The sequence below is a fragment of the Salvelinus alpinus genome, chromosome 11 (assembly GCF_045679555.1).
Source record: "Salvelinus alpinus chromosome 11, SLU_Salpinus.1, whole genome shotgun sequence".
Lineage (NCBI taxonomy): Eukaryota > Metazoa > Chordata > Actinopteri > Salmoniformes > Salmonidae > Salvelinus > Salvelinus alpinus.
In genome coordinates this window covers 36,718,835-36,738,282 of record NC_092096.1, presented here as the reverse complement: position 1 = coordinate 36,738,282, position 19,448 = coordinate 36,718,835, and the positions used below count along the sequence as shown (strand labels likewise).

Sequence of the window (19,448 nt, the reverse complement as noted above, 5' to 3'; positions counted from 1 at the left end):
TGTATTATCCTATCCTGTCATCACTGCCTAAGCTGTTACGTTGACATGCTTCCTGATGTCAGTCGTGAGTCCGTTGTCTGCACGGCTGTTAGTGTCATTGTGATTGTCCACTTTAAGGGATGGTATACCTTTATACTAGAGTTCCCATATCTCCAAAGGGGTTTAACGTTGTGTGTCTAATAGTGTATGTTTCTCTCTGTGTGTTTGTGTTGTGTAGGGGTCAGTGGAGCCTAGTCTTCTCTCACCCTGGACTAAAGTGACTCCAGCTTCAGATCCTGAACCATACAGCACCACCACTCACTGACTGGTAAGGATTGTTAATATGCTATTTAGCACTTCTATGCACAGCCACACGTTTTGACTCTAGAGGCTCTAGAGCCACTTTGTTCCTTTTTAAATATTTGTAGGGATACCTTAAGGGCTCTTAAAGTTCAAAATCAAATAGCTAAACGATCCTTGGTACAGTATGACCATTTTAAAACAATTCCATAAAGCTTAGACAGGGCTTAGACTCTAGAGGGTTAATGCTGTGACCCACCTTACACTAACAGTACATTATAACTAATGATATTAATGCTGTGACCCACCTTACACTAACAGTACATTATAACTAATGATATTAATGATGTGACCCACCTTACACTAACAGTACATTATAACTAATTATATTAATGATGTGACCCACCTTACACTAACAGTACATTATAACTAATGATATTAATGATGTGACCCACCTTACACTAACAGTACATTATAACTAATGATATTAATGATGTGACCCACCTTACACTAACAGTACATTATAACTAATGATATTAATGATGTGACCCACCTTACACTAACAGTACATTATAACTAATGATATTAATGATGTGACCCACCTTACACTAACAGTACATTATAACTAATTATATTAATGATGTGTCCCACCTTAAACTAACAGTATATTATAACTAATGATTTTAATGATTTGACCCACCTTACACTAACAGTACATTATAACTAATGATATTAATGATGTGACCCACCTTACACTAACAGTACATTATAACTAATGATGTGACCCTCCTTACACTAACAGTACATTATAACTAATGATATTAATGATTTGACCCACCTTACACTAACAGTATATTATAACAAATGATATTAATGATTTGACCTTCCTTACACGAACAGTACATTATAACTAATGATGTGACCCACCTTACACTAACAGTACATTATAACTAATGATGTGACCCACCTTACACTAACAGTACATTATAACCAATGATATTAATGATGTGACCCACCTTACACTAACACTACATTATAATTAATGATGTGACCCACCTTACACTAACACTACATTATAACTAATGATGTGACCCACCTTACACTAACAGTACATTATAACTAATGATATTAATGATGTGACCCACCTTACACTAACAGTACATTATAACTAATTACATTAATGATGTGACCCACCTTACACTAACAGTACATTATAACTAATGATGTGACCCACCTTACACTAACAGTACATTATAACTAATGATGTGACCCACCTTACACTAACAGTACATTATAACTAATGATATTGATGATGTAACCCACCTTACACTAACAGTACATTATAACTAATGATGTGACCCACCTTACACTAACAGTACATTATAACTAATGATATTGATGATGTAACCCACCTTACACTAACAGTACATTATAACTAATGATGTGACCCACCTTACACTAACAGTATATTATAACTAATGATGTAACCCACCTTACACTAACAGTACATTATAACTAATGATGTGACCCACCTTACACTAACAGTACATTATAACTAATGATATTAATGATTTGACCCACCTTACACTAACAGTACATTATAACTAATGATGTGACCCACCTTACACTAACAGTACATTGTAACTAATGATATTAATGATGTGACCCACCTTACACTAACAGTACATTATAACTAATGATGTGACCCACCTTACACTAACAGTACATTATAACTAATGATGTGACCCACCTTACACTAACAGTACATTATAACTAATGATATTAATGATGTGACCCACCTTACACTAACAGTATATTATAACTAATGATGTGACCCACCTTACACTAACAGTACATTATAACTAATGATATTAATGATTTGACCCACCTTACACTAACATTACATTAAAACTAATGATATTAATGATTTGACCCACCTTACACTAACAGTACATTATAACTAATGATGTGACCCACCTTACACTAACAATATATTATAACTAATGATGTGACCCACCTTACACTAACAGTATATTATAACTAATGATGTGACCCACCTTACACTAACATTACATTATAACTAATGATATTGATGATGTAACCCACCTTACACTAACAGTACATTATAACTAATGATGTGACCCACCTTACACTAACAGTATATTATAACTAATGATGTGACCCACCTTACACTAACAGTACATTATAACTAATGATATTGATGATGTAACCCACCTTACACTAACAGTACATTATAACTAATGATGTGACCCACCTTACACTAACAGTACATTATAACTAATGATATTAATGATTTGACCCACCTTACACTAACAGTACATTATAACTAATGACGTGACCCACCTTACACTAACAGTACATTATAACTAATGATATTAATGATTTGACCCACCTTACACTAACATTACATTAAAACTAATGATATTAATGATTTGACCCACCTTACACTAACAGTACATTATAACTAATGATGTGACCCACCTTACACTAACAATATATTATAACTAATGATGTGACCCATCTAACACTAACAGTACATTATAACTCATGATGTGACCCACCTTACACTAACAGTACATTATAACTAATGATGTGACCCACCTTACTCTAACAGTATATTATAACTAATGATGTGACCCACCTTACACTAACAGTACATTATAACTAATGATGTGACCCACCTTACACTAACAATATATTATAACTAATGATGTGACCCACCTTACACTAACAGTATATTATAACTAATGATGTTAATGATTTTACCCACCTTACACTAACAGTATATTATAACTAATGATATTAATATTGTGTCCCATCTTACTCTCACAGTAAATTATAACTAATGATGTGACCCACCTTACACTAACAGTACATTATAACTAATGATGTGACCCACCTTACACTAACAGTATATTATAACTAATGATGTGACCCACCTTACACTAACAGTACATTATAACTAATGATGTGACCCACCTTACACTAACAATATATTATAACTAATGATGTGACCCATCTTACACTAACAGTACATTATAACTAATGATGTGACCCACCTTACACTAACAGTACATTATAACTAATGATGTGACCCACCTTACTCTAACAGTATATTATAACTAATGATGTGACCCACCTTACACTAACAGTACATTATAACTAATGATGTGACCCACCTTACACTAACAATATATTATAACTAATGATGTGACCCACCTTACACTAACAGTACATTATAACTAATGATGTGACCCACCTTACACTAACAGTACATTATAACTAATGATGTGACCCACCTTACTCTAACAGTACATTATAACTAATGATGTGACCCACCTTACACTAACAGTATATTATAACTAATGATGTGACCCACCTTACACTAACAGTACATTATAACTAATGATGTGACCCACCTTACGCTAACAGTACATTATAACTAATGATGTGACCCACCTTACACTAACAGTATATTATAACTAATGATGTGACCCACCTTACACTAACAGTATATTATAACTAATGATGTGACCCACCTTACACTAACAGTATATTATAACTAATGATGTGACCCACCTTACACTAACAGTATATTATAACTAATGATGTGACCCACCTTACACTAACAGTATATTATAACTAATGATGTGACCCACCTTACACTAACAGTATATTATAACTAATGATGTTAATGATTTTACCCACCTTACACTAACAGTATATTATAACTAATGATATTAATATTGTGTCCCATCTTACTCTCACAGTAAATTATAACTAATGATGTGACCCACCTTACACTAACAGTACATTATAACTAATGATGCGACCCACCTTACACTAACAGTATATTATAACTAATGATGTGACCCACCTTACACTAACAGTACATTATAACTAATGATGTGACCCACCTTACACTAACAATATATTATAACTAATGATGTGACCCATCTTACACTAAGAGTACATTATAACTAATGATGTGACCCACCTTACACTAACAGTAATTTATAACTAATGATATTAATGATATTATTGCTAATAACTATTACTCAGTTCATATCTGGAGTATTGTTTGATACACAATTGTAAGTGTGAGTGTGTGTGTATGTTTGTGTGTGTCTGCATCTATGTTTGCGTGTGCATCTATGTTTGTTTGTGTGTGCGTGTGTGTGTGCATCTATGCATGTGTGTGTGACTCCATCGTGTCACTGCAGTTTTATGTTCACAGCTTGTGGTCATGTCCCAGGCCTGATTATGAGATTGGTTTGGCAGCGGTCACCGTTCTGTTACACTGACCCGGACACTGCCCACTGTGTGTGTGTGTGAAGCGGAGGGGACCTCTACCCGCTGTGTGTGTATGTGTGCTTGTGTGTATATGATGCATCATCAAACATGGTCCCTCCAGTTTCTTATAAACACTTTTTATTCTCCTATAGATACTGTACATATATTGAATCTGTTGTCTAATGATCATGGAAAAGCAACCCGTTTTGAGGACATTTTCACCATGTAAAACATCGCAGTCCAACCTCTAGGCATTCTCATTTTAATGTCCTCCAAAACATCAGTATTCATATGCTGTGTCTCTGATCCAGACAGAATATCAGACTGTCCCTTGTGCTTCTCTGTCTCGTTCCTGTCCCTGTCCTCGTCCTTCTATAGTGACCATGGTATAGAGCTCTGTAATTGGCCACTAGCTTGCCTGTGACTGGCTGTGATCAGTGGAATGATGGGAACGTATCGGTGCTTGGAGAGAGCAGCTATTAAAACATTACGGCAGCCATTACTGCCGCCTGTCTGGACTAACGAACATATGCTTCCTCTACCAATGCCTAAACTCTTATTTATGGATTTAATTTAATGTGCAGAAAGAATTTTCAATTAAATTTGGTCTTCTGCTGCCTCCGGAGAGTGGCAGAGTATAATAACATGGTAATTTTTTATACATCTTTATGAGGAATGAGAAAATTAATTATTTGTGGCAAGCTGTAATGATTGGGACTTGGAACAGTTGTAGCTGAACAGTTTGAGGCCCGTTGTTCTGGCACTGAGCTGAAAGAGAGAGAAGTGAAGCACACACACACACACACACACACACACACACACACACACACACACACACACACACACACACACACACACACACACACACACACACACACACACACACAGAAATAAAGGTGTGCATGCACATACTGAAACTAATCTGGGATGTTTTCATTCATGTTCTGTAGAGTTAGGAGGTTACTTTTGTGGTTTCAAAGCACTGTTCCGATGTCTTTTCCAGCATTGTCAGATAATGAAGATTTAGAAAGGGATAACAGTAGGGGGAGGCAGAGCAGAGGAGACAGTGGGAGAGGAGAGTGGGGAGGGGGGGGCGGGGTCTCCTGTAGGGAAAGTGGGGAGTCTTGTCTTGTAAATGAGTCATGCAGGCAGGGGATCCTGTTCCCCTGTCTGATATCATCACAATGTTTGATGTCATTAGAGTGCGTGTACTAGTGTGTACCATATAGGAATAGCAGGTCCTCCACGTCAAGGTCACCACACATTATTATTCACAGGCTACAGCCTTCCCGAACAGGGCCCATCACTTTAATAATGATCACACAACCCCCCTCGCCCCCACCCCTCTCTCTCTCTCTCTCTCTCTCTCTCTCTCTCTCTCTCTCTCTCTCTCTCTCTCTCTCTCTCTCTCTCTCTCTCTCTCTCTCTCTCTCTCTCTCTCTCTCTCTCTCTCTCTCTCACACACACCCCTGTTTGATATCCATCTATTTAAACCAGTGTGAGAGACATGTTTGATATAATGCAGTTCATATATCCAGTAGAGGTTGATACTGTGGCTGGGTTTCAGAACAATATCAGTCTACATATTATCAAGGACATTCTATGGCACACTAACCACACTTGACTGGTCAGTCTCTGTGAGTGTGGGGATGGACGAGCTGTGTGTGTGTTTGTGCGGCCAACTGAAAGGGGGCATTGGAGTCCTCTGAATGTGTCACCGGGTTAGAAGAGGGCCACCTGTGTGTGTGTGTGTGTTTTCGTGTGTGAATGTGTGTGTGTATAAATGTATGTGTGCACAGTGTGTGCATGTGTGTGTGTCTGTTTACAGAAGCCATTACATTTTATTTATTTATCCTGTTCCATTTTGTCATGTGCTGTTAAATGATTAATCCACTGTCCCCCCTGATGGAACCCCTCAGGGACAGACAACAGCAGGCCCTACCCTCCCTCTGCATTATACATGACTGGACAGGGACGGACCCACCACCACCTTGTGTGTGTGTTTTGCTGAAGTGCAGGTGTCGCCAAGTGAAGAGTCCGCTCTGTCTATCTAACAATAGCTAATCTTCAATGTTGTGGGTGTCTGTGTGTGTGTACCAGTCTCGCTTCCGTCCCTGTCCTCGCCCCTACCTGGGCTCAAACCAGGGACCCTCTGCACACGTCAGCAACCGCCTCCCACGAAGCATCGTTACCCATCGCTCTACAAAAGCTGCGGCCCTTGCAGAGCAAGGTCTCAGAGCGAGTGACGCCACCGATTGAAACGCTATTAGCGCGCACCCCGCTAACTAGCTAGCCATTTCACATCGGTTACATATGTGTCTGTGTCTTCGCTTAAAAAATGAGAAAAAAGGGGCAATATTACTGCTGTTTGTCACTCTTGAGCCAACATAGCAACAACATAGCCAGAAACGCTTCCTCAAAATAGTCAAATTAATCTAAGATGAATCAAGAAATCTATAATTAATTTTGAAGTTTTTCCAGAGTTCTTAGTAGCGCAATTTTACATTTAACTAAGATGTTTGGTGTAGTATTTCTCAAGAGAAAACTAGTCGTCTCTCGTTGAATGACAACAAACTCTTCATTGTAGAATCCCGTCCATAGTTCCCACTCTACTACAGAGGAGTACTGTTGACCAATCACAGACGAGGGAGCGTACACTTCAGCTACCGGACTTCAAATTGCCTCAAGAATTGTTTTCCAGAACAGTCGGAAAAAAATACCTGCTGAACTGCAAAATGAACAAAAACATCACAACATTTCATCATAATACACTGCTCAAAAAAATTAAGGGAACACTTAAACAACACAATGTAACTCCAAGTCAATCACACTTCTGTGAAATCAAACTGTCCACTTAGGAAGCAACACTGATTGACAATAAATTTCACATGCTGTTGTGCAAATGGAATAGACAACAGGTGGAAATTATAGGCAATTAGCAAGACACCCCCAATAAAGGAATGGTTCTGCAGGTGGTGACCACAGACCACTTCTCAGTTCCTATGCTTCCTGGCTGATGTTTTGGTCACTTTTGAATGTTGGCGGTGCTTTCACTCTAGTGGTAGCATGAGACGGAGTCTACAACCCACACAAGTGGCTCAGGTAGTGCAGCTCATCCAGGATGGCACATCAATGCGAGCTGTGGCAAGAAGGTTTGCTGTGTCTGTCAGCGTAGTGTCCAGAGCATGTAGGCGCTAGCAGGAGACAGGCTAGTACATCAGGAGACGTGGAGGAGGCCATAGGAGGGCAACAACCCAGCAGCAGGACCACTACCTCCGCCTTTGTGCAAGGAGGAGCACTGCCAGAGCCCTGCAAAATGACCTCCAGCAGGCCACAAATGTGCATGTGTCTGCTCAAACGGTCAGAAACAGACTCCATGAGGGTGGTATGAGGGCCCGACGTCCACAGGTGGGGGTTGTGCTTACAGCCCAACACCGTGCAGGACGTTTGGCATTTGCCAGAGAACACCAAGATTGGCAAATTCGCCACTGGCGCCCTGTGCTCTTCACAGATGAAAGCAGGTTCACACCGAGCACATGTGACAGACGTGGCAGTCTGGAGACGCCGTGGAGAACGTTCAGCTGCCTGCAACATCCTCCAGCATGACCGGTTTGGCGGTGGGTCAGTCATGGTGCGGGGTGGCATTTCTTTGGGGGGCCGCACAGCCCTCCATGGGCTCGCCAGAGGTAGCCTGACTGCCATTAGGTACCGAGATGAGATCCTCAGACCCCTTGTGAGACCATATGCTGGTGCGGTTGGCCCTGGGTTCCTCCTAATGCAAGACAATTCTAGACCTCATGTGGCTGGAGTGTGTCAGCAGTTCTTGCAAGAGGAAGGCATTGATGCTATGGACTGGCCCGCCCGTTCCCCAGACCTGAATCCAATTGAGCACATCTGGGACATCATGTCTCGCTCCATCCACCAACGCCACGTTGGCGGATGCTTTCGTCCAGGTCTGGGGTGAGATCCCTCAGGAGACCATCCGCCACCTCATCAGGAGCATGCCCAGGTGTTGTAGGGAGGTCATACAGGCACGTGGAGGTCACACACACTACTGAGCCTCATTTTGACTTGTTTTAAGGACATTACATCAAAGTTGGATCAGCCTGTAGTGTGGTTTTCCACTTTAATTTTGAGTGTGACTCCATATCCAGACCTCCATGGGTTGATACATTTGATTTCCATTGATCATTTTTGTGTGATTTTGTTGTCAGCACATTCAACTATGTAAAGAAAAAAGTATTTAATAAGAATAGTTCATTCATTCAGATCTAGGATGTGTTATTTTAGTGTTCCCTTTCTTTTTTTGAGCAGTGTATATACGCAAACTGTTTAGACTGGGAAGCATGCGACAGGCTTAACGGTCCCTCTTGCTCTGTATATTTGCACCGGAGGTCACTATCTCTCCCAGAGTTCCCTGCTAATGAAGCTCCACCTTCATGCAAATGAGCACACTGTTAACCCCAATCAGAGGGGTCGCTGAGTGTGCATCAATCCCCATCTCCCTGAGTGCTACAAGGGGTTGGGGCTACAAGGTTCCACCTTCACAGACACACAGGTAATTAATGTGACTTAGACAGTGAGAGACTGCGAGCCACTGGGGTGTGTGTTAAAAATGGGGTTCAACCTGGTGCCAAGGCACTATTACGAGTGAGTACACAGGTTATCACCCTAGTGTACACTCACTTTAGTCTCAATTAGCCATTACTGTTGTCTTGTCTGAACATGACTGAAAGTGTTACTTGTGGTTCTCAATGATCTGCCTCTGAAGGTAACTGTTCTAGCATTTTATATAAAAAAATATGCCATTTAACATACACTTTTATCCAAAGTGAGTTAGTCATGCATGCATACAATTTATGTATGGGTGGTCCCAGGAATTGAACCCACTACCCTGGCATTACAAGCATCATGCTCTACCAACTGAGCTACAGAGGACCACCCTGGCTATGTGTTTTTTTGTCTGTCTGTGACTGACTGAAGGTGTTCGTTCTCGGTTTAGTGTCTCTAAGCTCGGTGTTATTTCCTGTTGTCCTCTAAGGGTCTAGTCTGTTTGACTTGGATGACTGTGAATGGTTGGCGGTTGGTGCTGAACTGATGACCCTGAAACTACAGTTCCTAACAGTGGTCCAGTGTTAGTGATGCTCTGAGACAAACACAGGAAATGTTGAATGTTGAATAATGTGTAGCCCACATGTTTGAGATGTCACGGAGGCTTGAGGTAGAAGTTGCTGTTAACCACAGATCTACGATCAGTTTACCCCCACCCCCAATCCTAACCTTAACCAAGAGGTGGATGGATAAAGATCTGGGACCAGTGGTAATAGGAGAGACTATCTACATCATGATGAAGGTTACAGATTCACAGGTGAATGTTTTTGGTGTGTCACTGAGATGTCAGTCGCTCCATTGGTATTCACTGACTATCTCTCCACCCCTCTTCTTTAATGTATTCTCAGACATATCTGCTGCTCTGCTGTGTGCATATGCATGTGTGTGCGAGTGCTTTTGTGTATGCACGGGTGTATGCGTGTGAGTGTGTGTGTCTGTGTGTGTGTGTGTGTGTGTGTGTGTGTGTGTGTGTGTGTGTGTGTGTGTGTGTGTGTGTGTGTGTGTGTGTGTGTGTGTGTGTGTGTGTGTGTGTGTGTGTGTGTGTGTGTATAGCCTGATTCAGAGACAGAAGACGAAGGGGTTTCAAGTGAAGAGTACTTGTTCATTAGAACACCCTGGTATCCATTCCAGAGGACACACACACTATGTGTCCCAAATGGCCCTTTTTTCCTACATAGTGCACTACTTTTGACCAAGGCCCTATGGGTCCTGGTTTAAAGTAGGGCACTATATAGGGAATAGGGTGCCATTTGGGATGTAGACATACTGATCACTGATCCAGTATTCACATCATTAGCCCTCAGGCCATAGGGGAGTATCCTAGTTAGAGGACTATTGAAAGACTACCATAAGAGAACTGTCATGTGGTTGACTGGCATAAACCAATCAGTATTTCCCATGGGCTTGTATTAAATTACTGTAGTTACATTCTGAATTCAATCAATTTATTCTAATTGAAAAACAACACAATTAAGGGTATTTCTTATTGGTTTGACTAGAGAGCGCATCAATGTTCGCCTTGTCTTGTACTTTAGTTGTTTAAGGCAGGGCTATTCAACTGGTGGCCCGCAGGCCAGATCCGGGCCGTTTATCAATTTAGTATGGCCCTTCGATCCCCACAGAAATCCGATGTTTAGTGCCAAAAAGAGCTCTCGTTCAATATTCTCCAATGGGAGTATCTGTCTTCCTGTAGTCCTGTACATTAAGTACTGTCAAACAATATCAGCCGACATACCAGTTCAAGCCAATCAGAACTGCTAACAGGGGTAAAGGGTCAGGGTCCGATCATCATCTAGCCTGCAACGTCGCTTCGTAGTTTGCTGAGCATCATGGTATACTTTTACATAATGATGTTCGGTGGCTAAGCGATGGTAACAATGCTGTCAAGAGAGCAGCCTATCTGCGTTTATGGAGGAGACAGTTGCTTATCTCCGTGATTGCCGCCACAAGAAAGCAAACACATGACTAGCGGAGATGCTTGATGAGGAGTTCCTATCAAGCAATTGAATGGATTTAATTTGGGACTACAGGGTTGGGATGAAACAGATATTGACCTGATTGAAAAAAACAGACTTCTTTTCAAAATAAACGTGTTATTTTGTCCTCTGATTTGAGCCCAAACAAAACGCCCTACACTGCGCAACTGTATTCAGTCATCGTCAGTGCAGATTACTCCCGTGAGGTCGGAGTTTTTAGATAAACTGAAAGCTAACTTTGCAATGAGATTTGATGAGTTTAAGTCCCGACAGAGGTGGTGCAGTTTGTTATAGGGAGCTGTTCTCTACTGACGCGGGTGAGCGAGACTTCTGCGCCAAAGCTAGCCAACAGAGATATGCCATACATAAAAGGTTTCTCTGTGTTAAGAAGACAACAAAACAAGACCGATAAAATAACTTCATTATAAAGAAATCAAAAATAGAACGGAATAGGATGCTGGTCAACTGAGATAGTCCATGCTTAAAAGGTATCCTATGTCTAAATAAAAACAAAAGATCAATATATGTATGTAAAACGGACAGAAAAGTAGAAATGTATTCATGTGTTGCAGGTCAACTTTGTTATAAGTGAACATTTGTTCCATTATTTAAACAATTTGATGCACTGAATTAAGCTAATCTTAAAGCACTTAAAATGAACTTTCAGCAACAGTTCTTTTAATATAAGTGCATTATAAGATTATAATTGTGTGTGTGCATTGTTTTTTATACCGGTCTTAGGAGTAATACCGTGTAGAAAATGTCTGGCCCCCTCTGAATAACCTTTTTCAAATCTGGCCTCTGTAAGAATATAGTTGAATAGCCCTGGTTGAACCACAACAAGTACCTCATGTGAACTATCTTACAACAACTTCCTGAACTTCTCACACGGTAGGTTGCTCGGTCTCTCTGCTATTTCTCTCTTGTTCTCCTCCGCTCTCCCCTGGGGTTTCTTGGTGGGCCTGGAGAGAGAGAGAGAGAGAGAGAGAGAGAGAGAGAGAGAGAGAGAGAGAGAGACTCGTCTCGAATATGGACACCGTGGACAGCCAGCCATCCGGGGCTCCATTGTTCTCCTGTGTGATGTGGAGAAGAAAGGCAGATGGAGAGAAAGAAAGAAAGAAAGAAGAGAGGGAGAGAAAGAAAGAAGAGAGGGAGAGAAAGAAAGAAGAGAGGGAGAGAGGAGAAAGAGTTGTTTGATAGTGCTGTGGAGTCTGTGTGAATGAACAGTGAAGGGCACCCATTGTCTTCCAGCGACCTCCATTTGGTACTGTATGGTCCCTTTTACTGCACTGTCTACCGCCACAATAACTCCTTTCTGCTCCTCCTCTCTCTTAAAGAAAAAAGGATTAGTAAAACAGAGGAATTGCGTGTCCAGATTCCCAACTATCAGCCACAAGGCACACAAAAGAGGGCAGAGATTTTCTCCCTTCTTGCTATTTTTCTCTCCCTCCCCTCCCCTCCTTTCCTCTCCCCTCTTCTACTCTCCTCTCCCCTCTTCTACTCTCCTCTCCCCTCTTCTACTCTCCTCCTCCTCCTTCTCCTCTCTCTCTAGTTAACTGAGGTAAATGTGATTATGGTAATGTTTTTAACTACCAGAGGAATGCAGGGTATTTTAGGCCGGGGAATGACGGACTAGAGCAGCTGCATTTCCTGTTTATCCAGCTCATGCATGAGATACTGGAGAGGAACAGGGGATGCATTCATCCCCTTCTCTCTACCTCCGCTGACCCCCTCCTCCGGGCCTCCCATTCTTCTCCCTATCTATTTCTCTCTATCACACTCTTTCTGACTTTCTCTCTCAATTTCTTTCTCTGACTTGCTCCACTCTTTCCCTTCCAACTCTGCCTTGCTATTCACTCACTCACTCTCTGTCGTTCGCTCTCTTGCTCTTCCTCTCCCCCACGATAGTATCTATCAGACAACTGTCCTGTTATCTGAGGCTGTATAATACCAGTCCAGACGTAGATGCACATGGAGGAGTTGCACTCATTTGTTCGTACCTCCTCCTCTCTCTATCTCTCCCAGCCCACTGCCAAGCCCTGTGCCCTTGATAGATGGCAGACAGACAGACAGACACAGAGGCTGGAACAAATGAAAAGACTTGTGTCCTGTCCTGTCCTGTCAATATTGTACTGATTCATTGTTTGAGTACAGACAGACTGAATGACTGCATGGGATTCAACGTTACACAACTCTCCAACCCAAGGCTCTTTTCGTCAATATGGCATTGGAAGATAGCTAGTCCTTATACTGTAGAACTAACTGTCTGCCTCGCATTGACTGACTGGCTATTTTAATCCTTGTCTGGCATTGGCAGTGGCCATCTAGTCAGACCCAATAATTAGTTCTTTACAAAGTGTCTGAATGTCACTGAAAAGTCAGTTATTGGAGATGGTGGTTTTAAAGGAAATGTATAATACCATATTGTTCAAAGTTTGAAAGCCGAGAAGTTCTCAAAGTTCAGGAATGAAGGTCTCCGTTCTTGCTTCGAAACTGTTCATTTTGTATCGTACGCGTTCTATGTTTAAAATAGCCACACAGTATGTTGAATGTACAGTAAGTACATTCTAATTCCATCTCTTCAAAATAATATCTTTCAATGTTTGAAAGTTCCGGAATGAAGGTCGCCTTTCTTGCGCACATTCTTTTACATACATACTGAATGTAAAGTAAATACATTCCAAATCTATCTCTTAAAAATATATTTTAAAGCTAAAACATTATTCAAACCCATCCCTACTTCAGAAGTGTCACTTCAAAACAGACTCGCCCTCCCTTTTAGTGAAGTGTCAATATGACTCTTGACCTTGTCCTGCATCTCTTTGTTTCTGTGTTACTGTGTCTCTCCTTCAAGTCCGGCCCCTCTCAAAGGCGCTTTGAAGTAATGAAGATGGAAGATTAAACAACAGCAACAATTATATTTGTCAGTGAATTAAACCTCCATCAATCTCACTTAATCACTCTCTAATATCTCCTCAGACGCTGAAATAGAAGCATGACGCTGTTGAAGGTTAATGGGCTTTTTTCTTTAACTTTTCTTCAGGAGGAGAGAGGAAGAGTGGGGTTTTAAGCATGTTAATAATAACAACGGTTACCAAAACTACAGGCTGTAGATATGACCATGCATCATTGACAAAAATCTCTCTCTCTCTCCACCCCCCCTCTCCCCGCCCCCCTATCTCTTCCATGTGCATACATACAAACACACTCTTCCCAAACCTTCTCCTTCAAGTAAACAAGTAAAAGCCCCAGTCCTCCCACATGCTGTTCAGGGGGGAGAGATGAGTCCCACAGTTCCTCTCTTCCTCTCTCTGTAGTGTCGCCCACAGGTGGTTCGTCCTCTCCTTCAGCACAGCTGGCCTCCAATTGTCTCAGCACAGCGCTGTGTGTGTGTTGTGCGGTGTATGTGTGTCAGCACTGCATGTGTGTGTGTGAGTGTGTGTGTGTGTGTGTGTGTGTGTGTGTGTGTGTGTGTGTGTGTGTGTGTGTGTGTGTGTGTGTGTGTGTGTGTGTGTGTGTGTGTGTGTGTGTGTGTGTGTGTGTGTGTAACAAAACTTCAGCAGATGGATTGCTGTTTATAGCCAGTAAATAAAGGACCTGCCTGGTAATCATGACAGTGATTCATATATTATCCCAGGATTAGAAAGAAAGGGACAGGAGAGAAGAGAAGTAGGAGAACAGAAGATTGCACAGGTTGTGATTTACAGTTGGACTTTAGGGAGGTGGGAAGCCCGGTTAACCCAGTGCAGTCTCAGATGAGTGGCTATTTCCTAGCATGTCATAGGGTCAGAGGTCACGGGTTATGGCTGGTCACAGAGGTGGACAGGGTTGAACAGAGACCCAGGTCTCAAATCTCTGATCGATATTACAGGCCAGGTTGTATATCCCCATTTGACACTCAGATATACCCACACACATGCGCACGCACACACTCACAAACATACACATGCACACACACAAATCAAAATCAAATCAAAGTTTATTGGTCGTGTACACAGTTTAGCCGATGTTCTAGCGGGTGCAGTGAAACGCTTATGTTACTATTTTCTAAGAATGCAGTAAAATGTCAAACAAGTACACAAATAATAATAATAATAAAATACAAAAATGGACTGCTTACCCCAAATCCTAGTCACTGTAGCCATTTCTTCTTGTTATTAGCTGATAGGAGTGGAATCCGGTGTGGTCGTCTACTGTTTGTGGCTCTCATGATAGCTTGCCATTCCCCTTCGACCTCACATCTAAAGTTTTTGTTATAAATTACCCATCAACTTCAATGAACGATGGAGATTAATTGGGTTTTCTGCCCATGGAATCATTTGTGGCCCACCGCCTGGATTCGATCCTATGTAGCAAACTTTGAAATTGTGTTTTTTTTACATTGGATAAAAGTAGAGACTCCGAGCTAGAAAATGGTACATCATACACTGCAGTTGAGGAACAATTCTGCTTTGAAAGTTGATCAACTTGTAACCCTACTTTTGAGAAAATGGCCTTTGAATGTTTTGTCTACACCCATTCAGCATCGTTCACACCCTCTTAGCCTCACTCGTCTCTTTAAGGATTCACAGTGTAGTAAACGACCAAAGATTTCAAGACTGAAAGTGGTGAAAGTAGTAGTAAACAATAGTAGTAAAATTACACTTTATCTAGTCCTTGGCCTATATCCTAATCTGACTTTGATGCATGTTGTTCTTCACATTACCGTCTCTGGAGAACACACACTATATCAAATAAAATCTAAGTTTATTTGTCACAAGCACAGGATACAGAGGTCTACAGTGAAATGGTCACTTGCATATTGATGTATTTCGTTTAGATATGTAGCTAGTTAGCTAGCTAGCTAAACAATTAACCATAATCCCAACTCTAATGCCACATTCAAAACAACTGGGAACTCAGAAAGAAAACGAGCTCCGACTGGAATCTTTTTATTTGAACGGTCATCCAACTTGAAATTCCAACTCGGGAACTCAGGCCTCTTTCTAGAGCTCCAACTTTCCGACCTGAAGATCACTGACATCATGATTTGACCTCGTATTTTTCAGAGTTGTTTTGAACGTGCCAATACTACCATGCATTAATCTGCAGGTAGCTAAAGCTAACCAACTAGGTGCAATTTTAGCTAGCTAGCTAACATTAGGCTATAACTAGCAATGCAAATGGATTTATGAGATACCAATAATATTACTACACAGATCATACACATAACGTTAGCTAGTGAGCCAACCAGCCAACGTTAGCTAGCTAGCTAACAGTACGCTTTATGTTGCAATGAAAATGACTTTCTGACAAATTTAGAAACGTATAATATCTGAAATTAGACTCTTACTCGTATACATGGATGAACACTTTTCCTTCTCTGTCATGGACGCCATGGTTGCCCTTAGTTTGAAGATGTAATCTGGAGGCAGGTATTATACAACAGCCTTCTTTCTGTGTTCTATTTTTGGACTCTCTTGGCATTTGGCAATCTCTCTGCTTCCACCGGGCATTCCACTGGTTTCAAAACTCGGTCAACTTCTTCCGTGACAACGACACAATTTCTTCCCCAACATTGTCATCAGAAGACCCTACAATGTCTGTTTCAATTCAAATGTTTTTACCTAAATCAGGGATTTCCTCACTGTTTGATTCATTTTCAGAGTCAGAAAGAGTCAGCATGGCACGATCATCATCCAGAAAGTAGCCCATCACAACTTTTTCCCACTGAGCTTTGTCGATAGCGCTATTAACTTCAGGGCAGCAATGTTGAAAGCAGTTGCACAACTTTCTCAGTTCTTCATGATATCTTTTTAAAAAACACAGTAGACAGGATTATCCACGCATACTGAGCAACTCATGTTGTAGACAGAATCATGCTACATGGCAGACCAATCTGAATTTATCTCTCGGCATGTCCAGTCCATCCTTTATCTCAGCAATTATGGTTAGTGGTAAGATTCCTGTCTTTTTCCATGGCTAAACCAACTAGGCTCGTAATTTAACAATTTTATTTGTATTTACAGATGGCATACACGTTTGTTATTAAGGCACATGACAGTTCAGATGTTCCAGAAGGCATTTCTGCAACAACAAAAATCATTTTGATAAAAATAATTCAAATAAATCTAAAGCCAAAGTAGTGACGTGCGACATACGCCTAGTTTCTGGAGACTGGTCACATTTAAGGTACTCCAAAGTCTTTTTCCACTGTCTTTTACGTCATCTATCTTGATTTGGTAATATAGTTTCTTCTTGTTTTTGTTAGGTCTAGTCACACAATGTCTCAATTTACAGTATGTTAACCAATCAGATGAGCAGCCTGACTTGTTTTCCCCCTCTTTTGCATCATTTATTTGAACCACCACCACGTTGTTCAATTAATCATCAAACCAGAGGACTCTAACAGTTCACACAGTTCATTTCTTGTCAATGCTTGTCAACAATTGGCAGAAAAATTTTTCCAAATTCTTCCAGTGCCGCATCTGGATTCACTTCCTCGCACACGTGGTCACTACAGCCAATGGTAACTGATATTTCTTTGGAGCAAAGTTCTGCAGCATTAGTGACGATATGATCAATATAATTGGACATCACAGATCCAAAACTATTGGTATGCACTCTAGTTGGTGGAGTGATAACCTGGATCATATTACAGGCATTAGTCACAGTTAGAAGTTTCCTCTTCAGAGGACAGCTAGTTGCTAACCAGTCAATGTTCAGGTCACCCAGAAAAATAGACCTCTGTGTTAACATCACACACATTATCAAGCATTTGCACACATATTATCCATATACTGACTGTTAGCATTTGGTGGGCTATAGCAGCACCCCAAAAGAAGAGACTTTAGATGAGGAAGGTGAATGTGCAACCACAGAACTTGACATACGACCCTCTCTATTATGCTTTATAGGAATATGACTCTGAGCATATACCGCCACACCTCTGCCATAAGCATTGCTGTCTTTCCTGTAGATGTTAGATCCTTGTATTGCTAATGCTATTATCAAATTAATGATCTAAGTGAGTTTCAGAGATGGCCAGTATATGAATGTTATCCGATGTTATCAAGTTATTGATTTCAGTAACCTTATTTCCAAGGCTACATACACTGAGTGTACAAAACATTAAGGACACCTGCTCTTTCCATGATACAGACTGACCAGGTGAATCCAGGTGAAAGCTATGATCCCTTAAAGAAAGATTTTTAAGCCTTGAGACAATTGAGATGTGTGCCATTCAGAGGGTGAATGGGCAAGACAACATATTTAATTGCCTTTGAACGGGGTATGGTAGTAGGTGTGTCAAGAACTGCAATGCTGCTGAGTTTTTCACGCTCAACAGTTTCCTCTGTGTATCAAGAATGGTCCACCACCCATAAGACATCCAGCCAACTTGACACAACTTTGAGAAGCATTGGTGTCAACATGGGCCTTCATTGGAGTCAATGGGGGGGTTCTTAATGTTTTGTACACTCACTGTATACTAATATGGGCTATTCTTAGCCCCTTCTATTCCGCACCTGTGGTAACAAAACACTGTCCCCTCCATTACTCCAACCTTATTTAACTTTGGAGTGCATGGTGATAGCAACATAGGCTAATGCTGGTACTCCACACAGTTCCAGACAGCACAGCTTGCAGGGCAGATGGAAACAGCAACAAACATTAGGGATTTTAAACAGCAGGAATTTAAACAGCCACAAGCCTGGGACTATCCGCAGTCCCAGCGACAAGGGCTAACCGCGTCGCAGGCTATGTTCAAATGTTCAAGAAAGCCTGGCTAGCTTGATAGCTAGAAGCTAGACTAGTTGCTTTCCCAAGCAGCAGCTCTTCAGACTTTAGGGTTTGGCAGTATCCCTGACAGATAGTAGCGGCCCCAGCAACTGATGCTGACCGCATCGCAGGATCCAAACTAAACAGGTAGACTAGTAAACAAGTGTTCAAAAACAACAAACCGAGCACTCTCTTGTTCAGCATGCATCATGCTCTGATGGCGATCATGGATATTGTAAAAACAATATGGACAGTATGTGAATAGAAAAGGTGTGGATAGCAGTAGTTATATAGGATGAGCCATGACTAGAATACAATATATAAATATCAAGTGGGTAAAACAGTATGTAAACATTATTAAAGTGATCAGTGTTCAATGACTCTATGTACATAGGGCAGCAGTCTCTAAGGTGCAGGGTAGAGTAATGAGTAGTAGCTGGCTAGTGACAGTGTCTAAGGTTCAGGGCAGGGCACTGGGCGGAGGCTGTCTTGTGATGACTGTTTAACAGT

At 41.2% G+C, this 19,448-nt stretch overlaps 1 protein-coding gene across 1 annotated transcript in view; it reads left to right on the top strand.

Annotated features, from left to right (window-relative positions):
• Positions 1-222: 222 nt before the first annotated feature.
• The window catches only part of sox5 (SRY-box transcription factor 5), a 174,931-nt gene continuing 155,705 nt past the window's right edge, over positions 223-19,448 (top strand). Inside the window, exon 1 of the mRNA XM_071332835.1 lies at positions 223-307. The gene's annotated coding sequence lies outside the window, so the exon portion shown is untranslated. The remainder of the gene's footprint in view (positions 308-19,448) is intronic.